At 39.0% G+C, this 19,776-nt stretch overlaps 1 protein-coding gene across 1 annotated transcript in view; it reads right to left on the bottom strand.

Moving 5' to 3' along the window:
* Window positions 1-18,578, bottom strand: part of mst1rb (macrophage stimulating 1 receptor b) — a 203,679-nt gene extending 185,101 nt beyond the window's left edge. The window contains exon 1 of the mRNA XM_034167302.1: window positions 18,504-18,578. The gene's annotated coding sequence lies outside the window, so the exon portion shown is untranslated. The remainder of the gene's footprint in view (window positions 1-18,503) is intronic.
* Window positions 18,579-19,776: the final 1,198 nt, after the last annotated feature.

The following is a 19,776-nucleotide window of genomic DNA, read 5'->3' as shown; positions in this document are numbered from 1 at the left end:
TTTGGAATTCATTTACCTAAAGTTCATGAAAAACTACTGAATGCCGAATCTGACAATTGTTGCATCACACAAAATAGCACAACTGCAACTTCATGCAGAAGACAAACAGCATTCAAAGAAAGGAACTTAGAAAATGCACCAAGACAAGGGCAAAGGACATTCTGATGATGCACACAAACCAGAATACCAAGATTGTGCTAAAACACGTGGCTGTTGTTGAAACAAGGGTCACAGCATGAAGGACAACTGCCCAGAAAAAGGAAAACAGTGCAAGACCTGAAACAAATGGAACCATTTTGCAAAAGTGTGTCATTCTAGACAAGGAAAAGGAATCCAAACATTAAGTGAAAATGTGCCCAATCAAAACGCAATGAGGATTTGTTTTCCTTACCACTGCTGCTCTGTGGGTTAGTAAGGTTAGACCTAACTTGTGTGAAGCGCCTTGAGGCGACTCTGTTGTGATTTATAAATTATGAAAATAAATGGAAAAATTGAAATTAAAATGATGCACAACAGGCCTTCACAACTTGCAAGTTGGCCCAAACTAAAATACAGTCAGATTTAAGGTGGACACCAGGGCCTCAGCTAATTTCAGCGTTCTTGCCAGCATTATAACAGTGTAACAGCCCATTACACTACTGCCTGAAACAATTACGCTGCAGTTGGGCTGTTACTTTGTTTCCAAGGGTGTGTAGTGGGAAAATGATAATTTCTCTAGGTTGATGGTGGACCCGTACCGGATGAAAACTTCGCTCCAGAGTGCTCTTGATCTCAGACCGGGGCAACAGTTCATCTTTCAGCAGGACAATGACCCTAAGCACACAGCCAAAGATTCAAATGAGTGGCTTCAAGACAACTCTGTGAATGTCCTTGAGTGGCCCAGCCAGAGCCCAGACCTGAATAAGATTGAACATCTCTGGAGAGATCTGAAAATGGCTGTGCACCTACGCTTCCCATCCAATCTGATGGAACTTGAGAGGTGCTGCAAAGAGGAATGGGAAAAACCGCCCAACGATAGGTACATCAGCTTGTGGCATCATAGTCAAGAAGATCTGAGGCTACAATTGCTGCCAAAGGTACATCAACAAAGTATTGAGCAAAGGGTCTGAATACTTATGAACATGTGATCTCTTAGTTTGTTATTTTTAATAAATTTGTGAAAATTTCAAAAAAGCTTTTTTCATGTTGTCATTATGGGTTGTTGTGAGCAGACGTATGAGATGAAAAAACTCCACTGTGGAATATAGCTGTAACATAACAAAATGTGGAAAAAGTGAAGCATTGTGAATACTTTCAGGATGTGAACGTATCTGAACTTCTTCCATTTATGGATGAAGGAGGCCACTGTGTTCATTGGGACCTTCAAAGCAGCATAAATGTTTCTGTACCCTTTCTCAGATTTGTGCCTCAAGACAACCCTGTCTCAGAGGCCTACAAACAATTCCTTTGACTTCATGCTTGGGTTGTGATCTGACATGCACTGTCAACTATGGGACCTTATATGGAGACATGTGCCTATCCAATTCATGTCCAGTAAACTGAATTTACCCCAGGTGTACTCCAATTAAGCTGTAGCATACATGTCAACCTATACGGGTTGTCCGTAAATTATACAGATTTTTCCGAGTTTCAGAGTCATACAGATGTACAAATAATGTCTTACGGATATTCAGGGTTTGGTCTGCAGCGGGTCTGTAATCAACCGTTTCTGCAGCGCGACTCCACTTTGAAGCGTCACGAGTCATTGAAGCAATGCTTCGATCCACAACTTTGTTGGTTCTTTGATTCCCTGCTCTTCAGTGTTTCTGAGTGTTTCTTTCTCTTTTTGCTCTGTATGCACCACTCTGCATTGATCTCTGCTCTCTTCCACAGCATGTGTTTTTCCTGATTCTCTCCCCTCAGCCCCAACCAGTCCCAGCAGAAGACTGCCCCTCCCTGAGCCTGGTTCTGCTGGAGGTTTCTTCCTGTTAAAAGGGAGTTTTTCCTTCCCACTGTCGCCAAGTGCTTGCTCATAGGGGGTCGTTTTGACCGTTGGTGTTTTTCTGTAATTATTGTATGGCTTTTGCCTTGCAATATAAAGCGCCTTGGGGCAACTGTTGTGATTTGGCGCTATATAAATAAAATTGATTTGATTTGATTCAGAAGCGGCAAATCCGCTTCTTAACCCCTGTCAAAGCCATTAAAACCGTGAGTCACTTTTGTGTGGATTAAAGTCACTAACTGGGACTCTTGTCTTGTTGCAGTGTAGAAATGAGAATCGTCCTCCATTCCGTTGGCACAGCTCCAATACTGTGCCGCTCACTGAGACAGAGTCCAGTCGGAATTAATAACTTCAAAACGAATCACCGCTTTAAATAAAATGACACCTCTTACAAACGTTGTATGTTGTTGTAACGTTGTTGACAAGAAACTACAATCCACTAAAACGTTTTTTTCCTCCCAAAAGGAGATGTGCTGTATTCTTTATAAATCATATCCTGACATGAAGCACAGCCGCAAGAGCTCAGCTCAGATATATGGAAACACATTCATGCCAATAATGTCTGAAAGGAAATGCTTTTGACAAAAACTATAGATTTTGTTTAGTCCTATTCATATCCAGAGATCAAGGATCCACCATGTAGAGTTTATTACGTCCAAAGTTTAAGGATCCAGTGACCAATTTCATATTTATTTACTTCAAGACTCAATAAAATGTTGTTCAATTTCAATTCAATCGGCTTATAAAGCACCAAATCACAACAAGGCGCCAAATCACTTCTCAAGGCGCCTCAAATAGAACAGTTTAACATAAAAGAACAGTTTAACATAAAAGAAATTAAAATAAATAAAGAAAAATTTAAAATTAAAATACATATAAAGAAACATAATAATGCTGTGATCACTGGCTTTTATTCAGCCATGAACCTGCAGCTGTAATAAACCTTTCTGCTTTCAAACAGAAGTAAAAGAATAAAACTGATAACAATAAAAACTATTCATAAGAAAGAGAATAAAAATAGGCTTTAAGTCTTGACTTAAAAATGTCCATGGACTCCAACTGTCTCACAGTCGCAGGAAGACTGTTCCACAGAGCGGGTGTACGATAGGAAAAAGCTCTTTGACTTGCTGACATAGAAAACCTGTAAAGCCTACTTTTAGTACACAAAAAATTCACAAGAGGTACTGAGGGAATCGATAAGGAATTGGATCGATAAGCAGAATCAATATCGATAAAATCTTATCAATATCCATCCCTAAAAAACACGGGCGAAGTTGAGGATCATCGACATGCTACAACATTAGCAATGGCGAGGCGATTTTCGATACAATTGATGAAGTTCTGAGGTATGTTTTATTTTGTTCATTACATTCGATTTATTTTTCATTTTATTAATGTATTTCCACTAGTGACACACAGTTCTTGTTTCTGTAAAAATAACTAAATTTGACACATTCAGTTCTATAAAATTCAGCTTGACGCATGAATCCTTGATCTCTATTGTTTGAAATTCAACTGCGGAGGAAATACTAATGATCCTGACTTTAATGTCATTGTGACAACTCATAATATGTGGACAAAAACCCAGTTATGTGATACCGCTATACGACTGTGTGTACTGTAATAAAACTGATTTTGGTGCAATTTGGAGGTTATAAGGATTTTGTGTTGATTTTATGGATTTTCTCACTTGGTTATGCAGGTGGACCCTCAAAGGGGTTGACATGTATGCTGTAGAAACATCTCAAGGATGATCAGTGGAAACCGGATGCACCTGAGCTCAATTTTGAGCTTCATGGTAAAGGCTGTGAATACTTGTGTACATGTGATTTGTCAGTTTTTTTTAATTATTATTTTTAATAAAACTTTCCTCACATTGTCATTATGGGGTATTGTGTGTAGAATTTTGAGGGGAAAAATGTATTTCATCCACTTTGGAATAAGATTGTAATATAAGAAAATGTGGAAAACATGAAGCACTGTGAATACTTTATGGATGCACTGTACAAATGCAAATGAATGACAATGTTATTCTGTTTACTGCTCACTGTGGCCTTAATTTTCTCCTTTGACATAGCGTGTCATTACAGCTGGTTCAGGCTTCTTGAGCCATTAAGTTATGCTGCTATAGCTCATGGCTGCTGAAGGAGTTGTTTGATGCATTAGGCATCTCTGCTCATCTTTCATCTTCTCTCTCTCCTTCCTTGTGTAATTTTTATCCCATGAATGCATGCCACTAAGTCTCCGCATTGTCTCTCCTGTAGCTGTCCTCTTTCCACTCTGCAATTATCTTCTTTTCACTGCCTGTCGGTATTTCCACCTGTGCTGCTGGATTTTGCAGTTCAGAGCTTACCATCCTCCTGCAGTCCACCCTGTTAATTTGATCTCTCCCCTCCTGCTCTTTATCTGTTTCTTGCCCACTCTCTCATTCTTGCTCTCTCCACCACCCTTCATTTCTTCTTCCCACTCTCTATCACAGCAGATGGTCTCTCCATATAGTCAGATGCTGCTTGAGGTTTTTTTTTTTATCTTTTTGGCGCTGTTTGTTTTTTGTGTGTTTGTCTGTTTGTTTGTGAACAGCCTGGAGCCCCCAATTTTTCATATCGTTATGAAATTTTTACTGAAGATTCATATCCTGATAGGCAAGAACTAATTAAATTTTCAAGGTCATACATCAAATGTCAAAGTCAGAAAAAATCTTGAAAAATTTGAAACAATTTGAACAAATTTTTAAAAATTCATAACTCTGGCAAAAAAGAAAATTTCTTTCATATTTGACAGCGTTATGTAGGATGGTATCCATTATTGACTGACAAGGTTTGACACAGATCTGATCCAGATTACCGATTTTGCAGCCATGTAAATTTAACATTGAAAACCCCATTTAATATACTGTATATTTTCCATTATATATTAATCAAACACACCCAATCACCCTCATATTTGAAAGTGAGGTGCAGACTGGCACTCACTACCGCCTGACAAAATTTGATCTGGATCTGATCCAGATTGTGGATTTTGTGAACATTTAAACTGAATATTAAAAAGCCCATTTGGTGTGCATTTTGTACTATATCTCAATCAAAAGTACCTCAATCACTCTCATTTGTGACAATGAGGTGCAAACTGGCACTCTGAATGGATAGACTAAGTCTGATCCACAACTGATCTGTATTGTGGATTTAGCGGATATTTGATTTTAATATTGCAAAGCCCTTTTGATCTATATTTACCTCCGCCAACAAAGTTGGAGGAGGTAATGTTTTTGGCTCTGTTTGTTTGTTTGTCAGTTTGTTGATGAACAGCCTGGAGCCCACAACTTTTTTATACATGGCTATGAATTTTTGGGTGAAGATTCATATCCTGATAAGCAAGAACTGATTAAATTTTCAAGGTCTTAGGTCAAAGATCAAAGTCAGGCAAAATCCCTATCTTTAACATTCAATGAATATTTAAAAAATTCATCAAAATTCTTTCATATTTGAAAGCATTCTGTAGGATGGTATCCTTTATCGACTGATAAAGCTGACATATGCTTATGTATTTGTGGTCAAGGATGAACACACGCTGATAGGACAAATATTTTCTACGGTTATTAGCTAATAACTCTGAATAATGGATGTTGCGAACTACTTTCTGAACTCACATGCCATTCCAGCAGAGGGCAAGAGGTCATCTTTAGATTAAAAATGTGAGTGTGGTGAGTGATTTCATTTAGTTAGTCCAGTGTAAGTACATAATATAATTGTAAATACGCTAAAAATACATGGATGACCAGTGGTGGGCACACTTCTGATAATCCAATAACAGATAATTATCGAAGATAATGTTTTCATTATCGGATTATCTTTTTAGATAAATTTAAAAACCATCATCGGACTAATTATCTTCGATGAATTAACGTCCGATAACTTTTAGACCGATAACGTACTAAACTAATTGAACAGTGAAAAACATTTTTTAAAACTGTTAAAGCTGTTGAGACCTACCTGTTAAAAGTTTCATAATAGGCATGTTACTCTACCCTCTGCAAACAGAAACCACTCTATCGTCTATAAGCAAAGGAGAACTGGTGACCAAAAAAGTCATTTCCTTTAACACCATACTAATATAATCGCAATGTCACCAAGTCATCCAGAGGCATACATGTTTAACTTATGGTTCAAATTTTAACCACTGATTTTAGACAAGTTATTTAAAATTATTGTCATGTCTGAAGTTTATAAAGTGAAAATATCAGATATATGTTTTCGTTTTAAAGTAATGTGCTAATTTTTAAGGTTTTGTGAGCACATGCTGTGCCAGGCAGCAATGCATTATGGGTAGCATAAGGTAATCTCAGACGTTCACGACAGGACAAATGCATTTCAGACACTCTGTTCAGGGTCCACAGATAACAGCATTAAACTCTAGTGCCTAAAACTCTCGTGAATATATTCTCTGGGTTTATAGACGTTAGTGTATTTGCGTTTGTTAAATTCCACGCATCTTAAATGTAGCAGACACGGATTATCTGGAGTTTTGTTTGACATTTTTTCAAGGCCACTACTGCCATCTACTGGCCAGGAGTGTTCATGGCAGTATTAAACGTCTCGGTACATGGCTGCTCTCAAAGTGTTGGTACTTGGTGCATATATTTGTTAACTTTGTATTCTAAAACTACGATTAGAAGTAATTCCGACTCCTTATCGGTCCACACGAACGAGGTTGGCGCCATGTTTTTAGTTTTTGTAGATGTGACGACAAGAAAATAAGGCTCCTGATTGGATGGAATTTTAATCAGTACCGCCACCCAAAGGTTTGGCAGACTAATTACAACACATTTATATGGTTCAATGTGGATGGATTTTTTTTTAAACGACGTAGTGTGGATGAAGTTTTTTCCCCAAACTGAAAGGGTAAGATATTCGGTTTTACAAATACCCGACAACGTGTGTACATGGCCTTATGTCTGTGAAAGGCACTATATAAATAAATTTACTTACTTACTAATATTGAGTGCACGTTTTACAACATCATAAAAGTTTTAAAACATGCAATTGCGATGACACTTCCAGGGCTCCGTAAAAATGCCTGTTTTTACAAATAAATATGGAATATTTTACAAAAGCACATTTATCTTTAAACCAACACACGACACACGTCACATTAACGTGTTGGTTTACATAATGGATTACTGAACCAATCACTGTTTAGCACTTTTACCCAGAATGCTTTGCGGTCTGTGTTTGTTACAAAACCTCAGAATTAGTGCCTTATTCAACATTAAAAGATATATGTTATATTTTAACTTTGTACAAATGACAGAATTGACATTAATGGAGTTATTCTATCAGTATTTTCAAAAAAACATAAGTTAGTATGGCTTTATTTTTCAAGACCTCCGCTTGACCGGAGTGTTGAAACTGATAAGGAGCTGGCCTTATAGCTGCTCTTGATGTGCTTCTGTGGTGGGAGCGTTGTTGTAAACAAGAGCTTCCAGCAGGAGCAGAATGTTGAAAGAAAAATGATTATGATTAGTAAAAAGCAGTGGTGTCAAAAGTACACACATTTGTTACTTAAGTAGAAGTATAGATACTGCAGTTTAAAAACACTCTGGTAAAAGTTGAAGTATCAACTTGACCTCTTTACTCAAGTAAAAGTGAAAAAGTATGTGCTCCAAAACCTACTTAAAGTATAAAAGTATAAAGTAACCTTTAAAAAAAAAAAAAAAAAGGTAGATGCCACTATATGAATTGAAAGCTTAATTTAAAATCTGATTCGTTCTACATGTGGCCCAAGACCCAAAACCCAAAATTACCCCCCAACACCACCTGCACGAAAATGTTTCAATTCTAGAAGCTCTGAAATGCAATCTGGGACTATTCCAGACAATAAACTGGAGTGAGTGCAACATCCATTTAGTGAAGGAAAAAAAACAACAACAACAACAAAAAAAAAACAACACAACTTTTCCTTATTCAAATTCATTCCAGTAGTATTCTGCTCTTACAAGGATGCAGCAGTTTTCTAGTTTGGCAGATAGTTCTGGAGGAAATCACTGAAGAAATTAACACACTGAAAATATGGTTTGACCGAAACAAACTGTCATTAAATAAGACAGGGATGAAGTGGAGGTGTAAGAGTCACTAGGTGTTCACAGGAAACACTTATTTATGTATGTATTTATTTATGTATGTTCATTGTTAGTTGCTTTTATATTTTCTGTTGTGTTTCTATTGAGGTTCTTTTTGCCTCTTTCTCTAAAATTGTATATAATAATCATTAGATTATTGATATATAAACAAAAATAAATTTAAGAAATATTACAATTTGAAAACAAATGCACCCGAACGTGATGAGAGCTGCAATTGCTTAATGCTAACTTTTAACATTGAAAACGCCATAGACATGCTAACGCTCCCGTTTTTAAGTTATAAAATACATCTATCAGCTGTTTCAGAAGACCATAACAGGTCGGTTTAACGTAGAAAAGGTAAATAATACTCACAGAAGTGTGCTTTTTAGGATTTTAGCGGGGGAAAATTAAGCGAAAGAAAGAAAGAATAAACGAAGCAATAGGTCGAAGCATGCAATAGGTCGAAGCATTCAATCTGCGAACCACTGCTTCGATTGGTTCACGGTTCAAAGCAAAGCCGTGCTGCAGAAAAGTTGATTACAGGCGCACATGACGTGAAATATATATATATACAAATATTAAACTGAAGCCAAGAGTAACGAGGCTGTTTGTTTTAAAAATGTAAGGAATAGAAAGTACAGATACTTGTGTGAAAATGTAATGAGTAGAAGTCAGAAGTAGGCAGAAAAATAAGTAAAGGAGTAAAGTACAGATACCTAAAAAGTGTACTTAAGTACAGTAACGAAGTATTTGTACTTCGTTACTTGACACCTCTGGTAAAAAGTTGATTTTGTGGGTGCTCTCAGGATTTGTCTGTGCTATTTCCTGCAGGGGGCAGCATGGTCAAGCATTCTTACTTATTTTTTAGGTCTTTTGATGCTTTCAAAAGCAATCATGTTAAAAATCAATTTCAGCTCTTTAATAACTGCAAATGTCCCATAGACAACACCGGAATTTATCAATTATTGATTATCTGTAACTTCCGATACATTTTTGGGTGGTTTATCGGTTTATCTTTATCAAAGATAACTTTTCAGTTATCTTATTATCTGTTATTGAAGTTAATTTTTTGGTTATCTGTGCCCACCACTGTGGATGACACAAGAAAGTGAAAACACTTGTTTCCATTGTGGTCCGTTTAAAAATCAAATGACAAAATAGAAGTAAAAATAAAATAAAATAATGATAATAATAATAATAATAATAGTGTGTATATGATAACAAGAACCTAAACAATTTATAAATACATTAGGACAGTAAATTAATATTTTACAAAATTACATAATTAAGAGGAAATAAAATGGTTGAGTTCCTCTTCTAAAAATTGTTGAGGTCTAAGGTTCAAAACACATTCTTGACTCAAACACTATTCCAACTCATTATACAAGCTTTGCTTAATTTATTACCACCCATGAAAAATGTCAGATACCTACGTGGATCCCCTTGGGCAACACACTAGTTTACTGTGTATTTTCCATTGTATCTTAATCAAACATGCCCCAATCACTCTCCTCTTTGAAAGTGAGTTGCAGACTGGCACTCACTATTGCCTGACAAAGGTTGATCCGGATGTGATCCTGATTGTGGATATTGCGGACTTTTGAATTTAATTAGGGCTGCAGCTATTAATTATTTTTGTAATCGAGTATTCTATTGATTATTCTGGTGATTAATTGAGTAATTGGATAAAAAGTACTTTTGCGTTTTTAAACAACATCAAGTAGGGTCACTTCACACACAGTGCGAAGTTTGGACGAAGTGCACACATAGTGCGCATGACGCAGGAATCGTGTGCAAACCGTGTAATGTTGTCTCTGCCTCCAATGCCTCGTACACCTGTTGCTACAACTATTTGTGCACACAAGTGCCTGAAAGACAAAGTGTGCACTGTGCAAACCCATCGCACCCTCTCATGGCAGGTGCCAACCAAATTCCAGGTGACACGTACAAACATCTAACACCGCTCGCATGGCACTTAGAAAATGTGTGGCCAGTTGCATTCTTGGCACGACAACAGACTACAGACAATCACTTTCGTACTCACAGAGAAATTTGTCCCACACGTGTGGTTTTTGGTCTGTGAGCTGAGAACTGACAGGTGTGTCCTCCCACTGAAACAGACACCGTGTACTGTGTTTGGATGGACAAAGTCAAACAACTGCCCACTGTGACGCGTGTGTGTCTGTTTGCTGTTATCAAGTGGACATAAATAAAAACATGTATCACTGTGGCGACATGCTGCAGCCAGTGAGCGCGCACAGCGCACATGGACAGGCTACTCCCAGGTTGAAACGGACCGTCAGATCAAAACACGCAGCAGGCAATCTCACTTTCACATCACCCACGTGAGCTCTGTTCCATATGACGTGGTGTCCTGCAGAGCGTTGTCCACCAGACACTAGCGCGCAGTCGGCAGGGTTGGGAGGGTTACTTTAAAAATGTATTGCGATACAGTTACTAGTTACCTGTTGAAAAATGTAGTCAGTAACGTAATCCAAGTACCATAATATTAAAGTAATGTAATTTGATTACTTTCAATTACTTCTGGATTACTCCAATATCAAATATGCTAATACAGACAAAAGAAACTAAATATAAATAGTCTTGACCACATACCACTGTTTATTAAGGAAAATGAAACTGTTTCTCTTACATGGCATGCTCTGTTTTACTTCACATTATGAATTAAGAGCACCCACAATATTGTTTTAAACACACCCAGTGTTCACCTGCTTAATTTTCAACAAAAAATGCCAAACAAATGAAGGATAATGAAAACTCAGGTGGTGGGCGGATGAATTTGTAATTAAAAGTGGCTTGCAGAACAATATACAAAACAAAACAAAAAAGTCTACTACTTGTTCAGTAAACATAAAATTATCTTACTGTAGTCTTTCACATAGCATCTGCACCATGTTTAACACATCAGTCCACTTATTGAACTTTCAAAATAAGAACAAAAGCATAATGAAAACCATTAAGTAAATACTGTCAGTAAGGAGGCGTGGTCGCCATTTTAATTCTGGGCAAGTTAGTGATTTGCGTGCACAGAAGTTCAAGAAACAGGTGGAATATGCCGGAAAGCTGCGCATGTTGGCAAAGCCACAAACGGAGGAACAAGGGAGACAATATTTCCTTCCATAAATAAGTGGTTTTGGTTATTCTTGTCACTTTGTCTGTGATATTTGGATGATAAACAGCTGTATGTCTCCTGCTGTACCTGTGTCACTCGATGACACGGACCATTAACTTTTCACTTATGTCTAGTTGATATTTTCCACTGCTCGACCAATGTCTAATTAAAATACTTGTCGTTAGTGATTAAAATTATTTGACGAGATGGGGGATTTTTTTTAATTTGCACCTTAAAATAATGAGATTATAATGACCCGCGCACTGTGCTGCTCACAGTCACACCCACACATAGAGATGTGTACACACACCACTGACTTCATGAATGAAACTCGGTCAATAAAGGATAATTGTGTAAAAATATAATATATATAAATGTACTGTAATGGTTTTAGAAGCCGCGCTGCGTTGAACACAGCAGCAGCTGCAGGACGCCTCAACTAACTTTCAACACTAATATTTGGGAATGTGTGTGTGTCAGAGTAAGTTTAATACTTTCCTGACATAATTTAATGTAATTTAATTTTACTTGTTCGATATCCAGGTCAAAATGGCATTTTAACACGTATTTTGCAAGCATTTTTCTGAGTGTGTTCAGTCGCGAATCTCCATTGAAAATGCATTAACATCCGGGAACTTCATCAATATTTTGCACGGTTAGGAGACGTCATGTCGCTGTTCATGAAGGGACGTTTTCATTTCAAAGAAAAAAAAAATATTATATACAGATAATATCATAAAATGCCTTAAAATTGTAATCCTGCGAACTAATCCCCATTTTTACTAAATATACCTGTAATCTGAATACGCCTATTTTTCTGTAACTGTAGCGAAATACAGCTACCTTTTTTTGTATCCTAATTACATAACACCATTACATGTATTCAGTTACTCCCCAAGCCTGGCGGCCAGTTGGAGACACGCCAGCAACTGTGGACATGAATGAAATGAGTGAACTGCTTCTCACGGTACGTGTTCTGCAACTGTGATGTCCAGGACCAGAGATGTCTCAGCATCTGTGACAGCCAGCCACACCCCGTCCGTTCAGAGCACAGACCAACGTGTCACGCTGTGATCAGATGATGCACCTCGCCTCCAGGGGGTGCGCAAACTACACACATGCCATGTGTTGGGAGAGGAGCGGAGGGAGCGCACAAAACACACGCACACGTGTTGTGGCGGGGAAAACACTCTGGCATGCCACATGCGTACTTGGCAAGTTCACAGTCGTGAGGGCACGTAGACAAATTTCACTGCCAGCTCGAACGTCATCATCTGCTGACTGTTTTCATGCTAATAGCATGAATGGCCACACATTTTCTAAATTCCAAGTGAACGGTGTAGATGTTCGTGTGTGGCACGTGGAATATGGCTGACACCTGCCACAAAAGGGATAGAATGGGCTCTCACAGGGCACACTTTCAGCTGCTGGTGTGCGCAAATAGTTGTAGCAACAGGTGTACGAGGCATTGGAGGCAGCTACGATTTTACATGTATTGCATATGATTCCTGCTTCATGGGAGGTTTTTTTTTTCAGTATTCACATTTTGCAATTAACGGTTTGCGGATAATTGACGATTTGCAGCTGATTCATGTTTTGGGAGTTAACAGCTTGCCCTTTGGGGAATTTTGTACACGTGAAGGGCTTTGAGATGAAGTCCGTTATGAATTGTCACTATTATAATCCAACTATGGTAATGTGCTGACAAGTGAGGAGTGTGTGCTGAGAAGGTGGAGGGAATATTTTGAAGAGTTGATGAATAAAGAAAATGAGCAAGAGAAAAGGCTGGATGATGTGGTGAGAGTAAATCAGGAAGTACAAGAGATTAGCAAGGAAGAAGTGAGGGCTACTATGAAGAGGATGAAGAGCGGAAAGGCAGTCGGTCCAGATGACATTCCAGTGGAGGCATGGAAATGTCTAGGAGAGATGGCAGTAGAGTTTCTAACCAGATTGTTTAATAAAATCTTGGAAAGTGAGAGCATGTCTGAGGAGTGGAGACGAAGTGTGCTGGTTCCTATTTTCAAGAAAAAGGGTGATGTGCAGAGCTGCAGTAACTACAGAGACATAAAGCTGATCAGCCACAGCATGAAGTTATGGGAAAGAGTAGTAGAAGCTAGGCTTAGAAAACAGCTGAAGATCTGTGAGCAGCAATATGGTTTCATGCCGAGAAAGACCACTACAGATGCAATGTTTGCTCTGAGAATACTGTTGGAAAAGTACAGAGAAGGACAGAAAGAGCTTAGAAAGACCTAGAAAAAGCTTATGATAGGGTGCCAAGAGAAGAGTTGTGGTATTGTATGAGGAAGTCTGGAGTGGCAGAGAAGTATGTTAGGGTAGTGCAGGACATGTACAAGAATAGTGTGACAGCGGTGAGATGCGCAGTCGGAATGACAGACTCATTCAAGGTAGAGGTGGGATTACACCAAGGATCAGCTCTGAGTCCTTTCTTGTTTGCAGTGGTGATGGACAGGTTGACGGATGAGATCAGACAGGAGTCCCCATGGACTATGATGTTTGCAGATGACATTGTGATCTGTAGTGAGAGTAGAGAGCAAGTTGAGTCTAGTCTGGAGAAGTGGAGATATGCTTTGGAGAGAAGGGGAATGAAAGTCAGTAGAAGCAAGACTGAGTACATGTGTGTGAATGAGAGGGAGCCCAGTGGAATAGTGCAGTTACAAGGAGTAGAAGTGGTGAAAGTAGATGAGTTTAAATATTTGGGGTCAACTGTTCAAAGTAATGGAGAGTGTGGTAGAGAGGTGAAGAAGAGAGTGCAGGCAGGGTGGAGTGGGTGGAGAAAGGTGGCAGGAGTGATTTGTGAAGAATATCAGCAAGGGTGAAGGGGAAAGTTTACAAAACAGTAGTGAGACCAGCTATGTTGTATGGTTTAGAGACAGTGGCACTAACAAAAAGACAGGAGGCAGAGCTGGAGGTGGCAATGCTGAAGATGTTGAGATTCTCTTTGGGAGTGACAAGAATGGACAAGATTAGGAATGAACATATCAGAGGGACAGCTCAGGTGGGACGGTTTGGAGACAAAGTCAGAGAGGCGAGATTGAGATGGTTTGGACATGTGCAGAGGAGGGACCCAGGGTATATAGGGAGAAGGATGCTGAGGATGGAGCCACCAGGCAGGAGGAGAAGAGGGAGACCAAAGAGGAGGTTCATGGATGTGCTGAGAGAGGACATGCAGGTGGTTGGTGTGACAGAGGAAGATACAGAGGACAGGGTGAGATGGAAACGATTGATCTGCTCTGGCGACCCCTCACGGGAACAGCCGAAAGACAAAGAAGAAGATAATCCAACTGTCAGCCAATGAGCTAAGATTAATTACAACTCCAAATGCTTAAAAGGAAAATCCCTGATCGGTAATTCAGGATTCAATGATACTGATGCTTGTCAACATAACTATGATTTTAAGAAACACTAGAGCCATTTTACTGGATCAGTGGTTCGTTCATAGGCACTATGGTGATGATTAATCACAACAAAGGTATGCTTCACTTTGATGAATCACAACACAGACATCTACTTGGATTTGAAAATGCAAGTTTTTACACAATTAATTCCACACACATTGTACATGAAGGACAGATGTAGCTATATCAGTTCAGTACCAGGTGATGTGACTTTGTCACATGGGGGTGTGAATCTAATTTTTTTATTTTTTTTATTTCATTCATTAAAAAAGCTGAATCTGGGTACCTTCCAGCTTTTAAAATATAAAGGGCTGCTGGTTTAAAGTGCTTTTGTATCACTTCAAGCATCTGACCTGACTTGCAGAGGTCTAACAGAGGTTAGCACTAATATTATTATTGCTACTTGTATAATACAGTCTTCAATTAATTCGCGAACATTTGGGTTAATAGCAGGACTGGTTTCTCACACTTATTGATGAACGTGAATTGGTGTCAGTGAGAAATGCTGCAAAATATTTCTTCACAGGACAGGTTTTAGATAATGAGGTGGGGTAAAATAATTATTACCAGAGTTCATAAGTTTTTTCTTTTTTCACACCCAAATGTGCCATTTCAGTCACTTTTATGCATCATCATTTCTATTTGCATCCACACCAGTATATATTCTGGCAATTTAAATTGAGCCAAAGAAATTACCTCAGATTAATCATTAATACACTATGGAAAATCATTATCTCAAGTGTGGAGGTGCATAAAGACACATTTAGAAAACACACGGTGCGTCTTTGGATCACTTGACTTGTCATGCCACAGCCTGCTCTTCAAAGACCAGCTGTTTTGTTAAAGAAAAAAAAATCCAAAGTTAGTGGGCTGGGATGCGTTTGTTTTATGCTTGTATGAGAAATGTTCAGACCAACTGTCCTGCTTTGAGTTAGGGTCACGCATACAGGAGGAGTGACTGCTGTGCGTCTGGACTGTTTATTAAGTAGCTACTACCATCTCTGACATTTAGCTTTCTGATCCTGTGCAGTCTGGTCAGAATTCCATTACTCCACTTCCCTATATAAAACTAATCTCGTCCAATTACAGCTAAACTCAATAATCTTTCAATGATATACCTCATTATTGAGGTGTGGGACAGCACTCTTTTTCAAAACAAAAGCCACGTCGTGTTAACGTAGACGTGCTTGGGCACAGAACATGATGTGCAGTATGAGTGCAGGCCTACAGAAGCGTATTACATTCACTGGATAAAAATAAATAAATTGACTGTTGATCTCGTAATTACGAGAATAGATCTCATAATTACAAGATCAGGATCTTGTAATTATGAGAAAAGATCAGGTGTCTAAATTGTTTTCTATACGAGGTCTGTTAGAAAAGTAACGGACCTTTTTATTTTTTGCAAAAACCATAAGGATTTGAATCACGTGTGATTGCATCAGCCAAGCTTGAACCTTTGTTTTTTCACGCCTGTCGGTTGCGTCATTCACCTGTGAACAGGCTTTGAGTGAGCACTGGTCCTCCCCCCTCGTCGGATTTTTATTGTGAGGAAAATGTCTGAACGGCTGGAGCAGCAATGTATCAAATTTTTCCAGAAACTGTGAGAGACAGCCAGGTGGACACCATTCGGAAAATTCAGATGGCTTTCAGGGACGATTTTCTGGGTATCACACAGATTAAGGAGTGTTACAGCCCGTTTAAAGATGGCGCACAATGGCGGAGGGCGCGCCGCGCTCCGAGCGGCGATCAACAGGCTGAAACGACCAGATCATTTCCAAAGTGAAGGCTGTGTTGATCCGGGACGTCGTCTGACTACCAGAGGAAATGGCAAGAGAGGTGGACATCAGCACTTTTCCGGCACATTCCACTGTTAAAGGAGATTTTGTCATGAAAACAGGAGCGGAGGAATTCGCCACGGAGCCGCTAATGGCGCGGAACGAAAGCACCTCCATGTTGGTCTCAGAGGACATGTTGTGGCATGCCCAGATCTTTGACAATTTCTCGGATACTCACTCGACTGAAAAGCCACCCAAAGTCGTCTGAATCATCCAATGGTGGAAGAGCTGGGCATGTCCTGTGAGACTTCCAACACGGAGGTGCTTTTTGTTGTGCGCCATTACGCGGCTCCGTCCTGACGCGCGAATTCTGCCGCACGTCTTTCATTACAAAATCTCCTGTAACAGTGTAATGTGCCGAAAAAGTGGTATGTCCACCTCTCTTGCCATTTCCTCTGGTAGTCAGACGACGTCCCGGATCAACACAGCATTCAGTTTGGAAATGATCTGGTCGTTTCAGCCTGTCGATCACTGCTCGGAGCGTGGCGCGCCCTCCGCCATTGTGCGCTGTCTTTAAACCGGCTGTAACACTCCTTAATCTGTGCGATACCCAGAAAATCGTCCCTGAAAAGCCATCTGAATTTTCCAAATGGTGTTCACCTGACTGTCTCTCTCAGTTTCTGAAAAAATTTTGATGGAGCAAAGCGGCAGTCGCTCAGCCATTTTCATATATATATATATATATATATATATATATATATTTTTTTTTTTTTTATCCAGTGAATGCAATACGCTTCCGTACAGGCCAGTAGGGGAGTGGAGAAGAAGAAATTCTTGTTTGACACCGTCCAAGACACCTGAGCCAAATATGAGTACACCCCAAGACCAACCTCCTGCTGTCTCAACCGAACCTCCACTTCAAGCTGCAATGGAACCTCAAACCTAAAACAGGTACTAATGTGCCAGGATAGTTTCTAACCTGCACCATGTGACTACTATAGTATGAAAACAAATCAGAATATTGAATACTTCTTCCAAAACAGTGCTTCATACTGGAACATATAAAGTACTTATGATTCAAGATTTCTCTTTAGTAAGCACTTTTTCATTGTTTTGATAATATCAATAACATTTCTGGATACTTGCCTGACACTGAAACTAAAGTAGAAAAAGTTGTGTACATTTTGGTCATCTCAAATTGGTTCACCACTTGAGTTTTTTACCCTTAAAAAACAATCTGTGATAAATCCATTTAATCAATATTGTGCAACACCCTAACCAGATTATTTGTTTTATGTGCAGTGGAGCTTCTTGTGTTTCTTAATATAACACCAAGCCTCGGGTTAAGCAGCATCAGTCCAGCTCATACTGGCTCCAGGCCACATGCAAAATGACATCTGAGCTCAAAGAAAACATAAAACCTCTCAGGTTAAATACTGAGTAACAGTGCATTCAGTAAACTTTAGGAGCTGTTATATTCAGACTGTCTGTTACAAGGGGCAACAAATCCAAACAATAACGTAAAGTCTTTTTGAACAAAATGTCATTTTGTATACTTTGTAGGAAATATTACAGTCAAATCTATTTTAGATGATCAATGTTCATCACTTTTTCCTTTTTTTTTTTTTGCCTTTGTAGGACGGCGTTTTAGGGCCACATAGATTTTTTTTTTCTTTTTAGACTTCGAGAATAAAGTCGTTATATTACAAGAAAAAAGTCGTAATTTTACGAGAAAAAGTCGTAATATTGTGAGAATAAAGTCGTAATTTTACGAGAATAAATTCGTAATTTTACGAGAATAAAGTCATAATATATTTCGACTTTTTCTTGTAATATTGCTTTTTTCTTGTAAAATTACGACTTTATTCTCGTAATGTTACGACTTTTTTCTCGTAATATTACGACTTTATTCTCGAAGTCCAAAAAAAAAAAAAAAAAAAGAAAAGAAATTCAATGTGGCCCTAAAACTCCGTCGTACCAGTTTCAACGCTAGAACATGTTTAGAAGTTGTTGGTATGATGTACGTATTGTATTATTTCCGCAATCTATGGCTCAAGGGTAAATATTAAGAGCTTACCTGCACAGTTTAGAAATATTATCCTCTTCTGGACACAAACTCCACTTGTCAATTCTGTCAGATGATTAAAGTATCCCCGTGTGGATTTTAAGAGTACACGAAGCGGTACGTGTTATTATTTTGTTGGTTTCACGGATGTTGAGAGTGTAGTTTACCTCAGAACGAGCAGGATCATTTTAACGGGCTCTTTGATGTGTCGGTGTGCTCCGACTCGCTCCGCCCACTCTTTCGCTGTGATTGACAGGTGCTCCTGCTCGCTCCGCCCTCTTCGCTGTGATTGACAGGTGCTCCTGCTCGCTCCGCCTCCTCTATTGCTTTGTTTGACAAGTACGACCATAACACGTCACACCTTTTCTGTAAGAATATTCTGCATATTGTTTATTGTTTTCTTTATGGTGACAGTGAGCTGTAGATGAGGTTAAGATACTTGCATTTTATTTTATTGGTTTATTTTGTTATCAAATCAAATCAAAATCAAATCAGTTTTATTTATATAGCGCCAAATCACAACAAACAGTTGCCCCAAGGCGCTTTATATTGTAAGGCAAAATCCATACAATAATTAGAGAAAAACCCCAATGGTCAAAACGACCCCCTGTGAGCAATTAAGCACTTGGCGACAGTGGGAAGGAAAAACTCCCTTTTAACAGGAAGAAACCTCCAATAGAATCAGGCTCAGGGAGGGGCAGTCTTCTGCTGGGACTGGTTGGGGCTGAGGGAGAGAACCAGGAAAAAGACATGCAGTGAAAGAGAGCAGAGATCAATCACTAATGATTAAAAGCAGAGTGGTGCATACAGAGCAAAAAGAGAAAGAAACACTCAGTGCATCATGGGAACCCCCCAGCAGTCTAACTCTATAGCAGCATAACTAAGGGATGCTTCAGGGTCACCTGATCCAGCCCTAACTATAAGCTTTAGCAAAAAGGAAAGTTTTAAGCTTAATCTTTAAAGTAGAGAGGGTGTCTGTCTCCCTAATCCGAATTGGGAGCTGGTTCCACAGGAGAGGAGCCTGAAAACTGAAGGCTCTGCCTCCCATTCTACTCTTACAAACCCTAGAAACTACAAGTAAGCCTGCAGTCTGAGAGCGAAGGGTGATATGGTACTAAGAGGTCCCTAAGATAAGATGGGACCTGATTATTCAAAACCTTATAAGTAAGAAGAAGAATTTTAAATTCTATTCTGGAATTAACAGGGAGCCAATGAAGAGAGACCAATATGGGTGAAATATGCTCTCTCCTTTTAGTCCCTGTCAGCACTCTAGCTGCAGCATTTT

Source organism: Thalassophryne amazonica, chromosome 3 (genome assembly GCF_902500255.1).
Source record: "Thalassophryne amazonica chromosome 3, fThaAma1.1, whole genome shotgun sequence".
Classification (NCBI taxonomy): domain Eukaryota; kingdom Metazoa; phylum Chordata; class Actinopteri; order Batrachoidiformes; family Batrachoididae; genus Thalassophryne; species Thalassophryne amazonica.
Note: the sequence above shows the minus strand (reverse complement) of the source record. Positions and strands in the feature narration are given on the sequence as shown.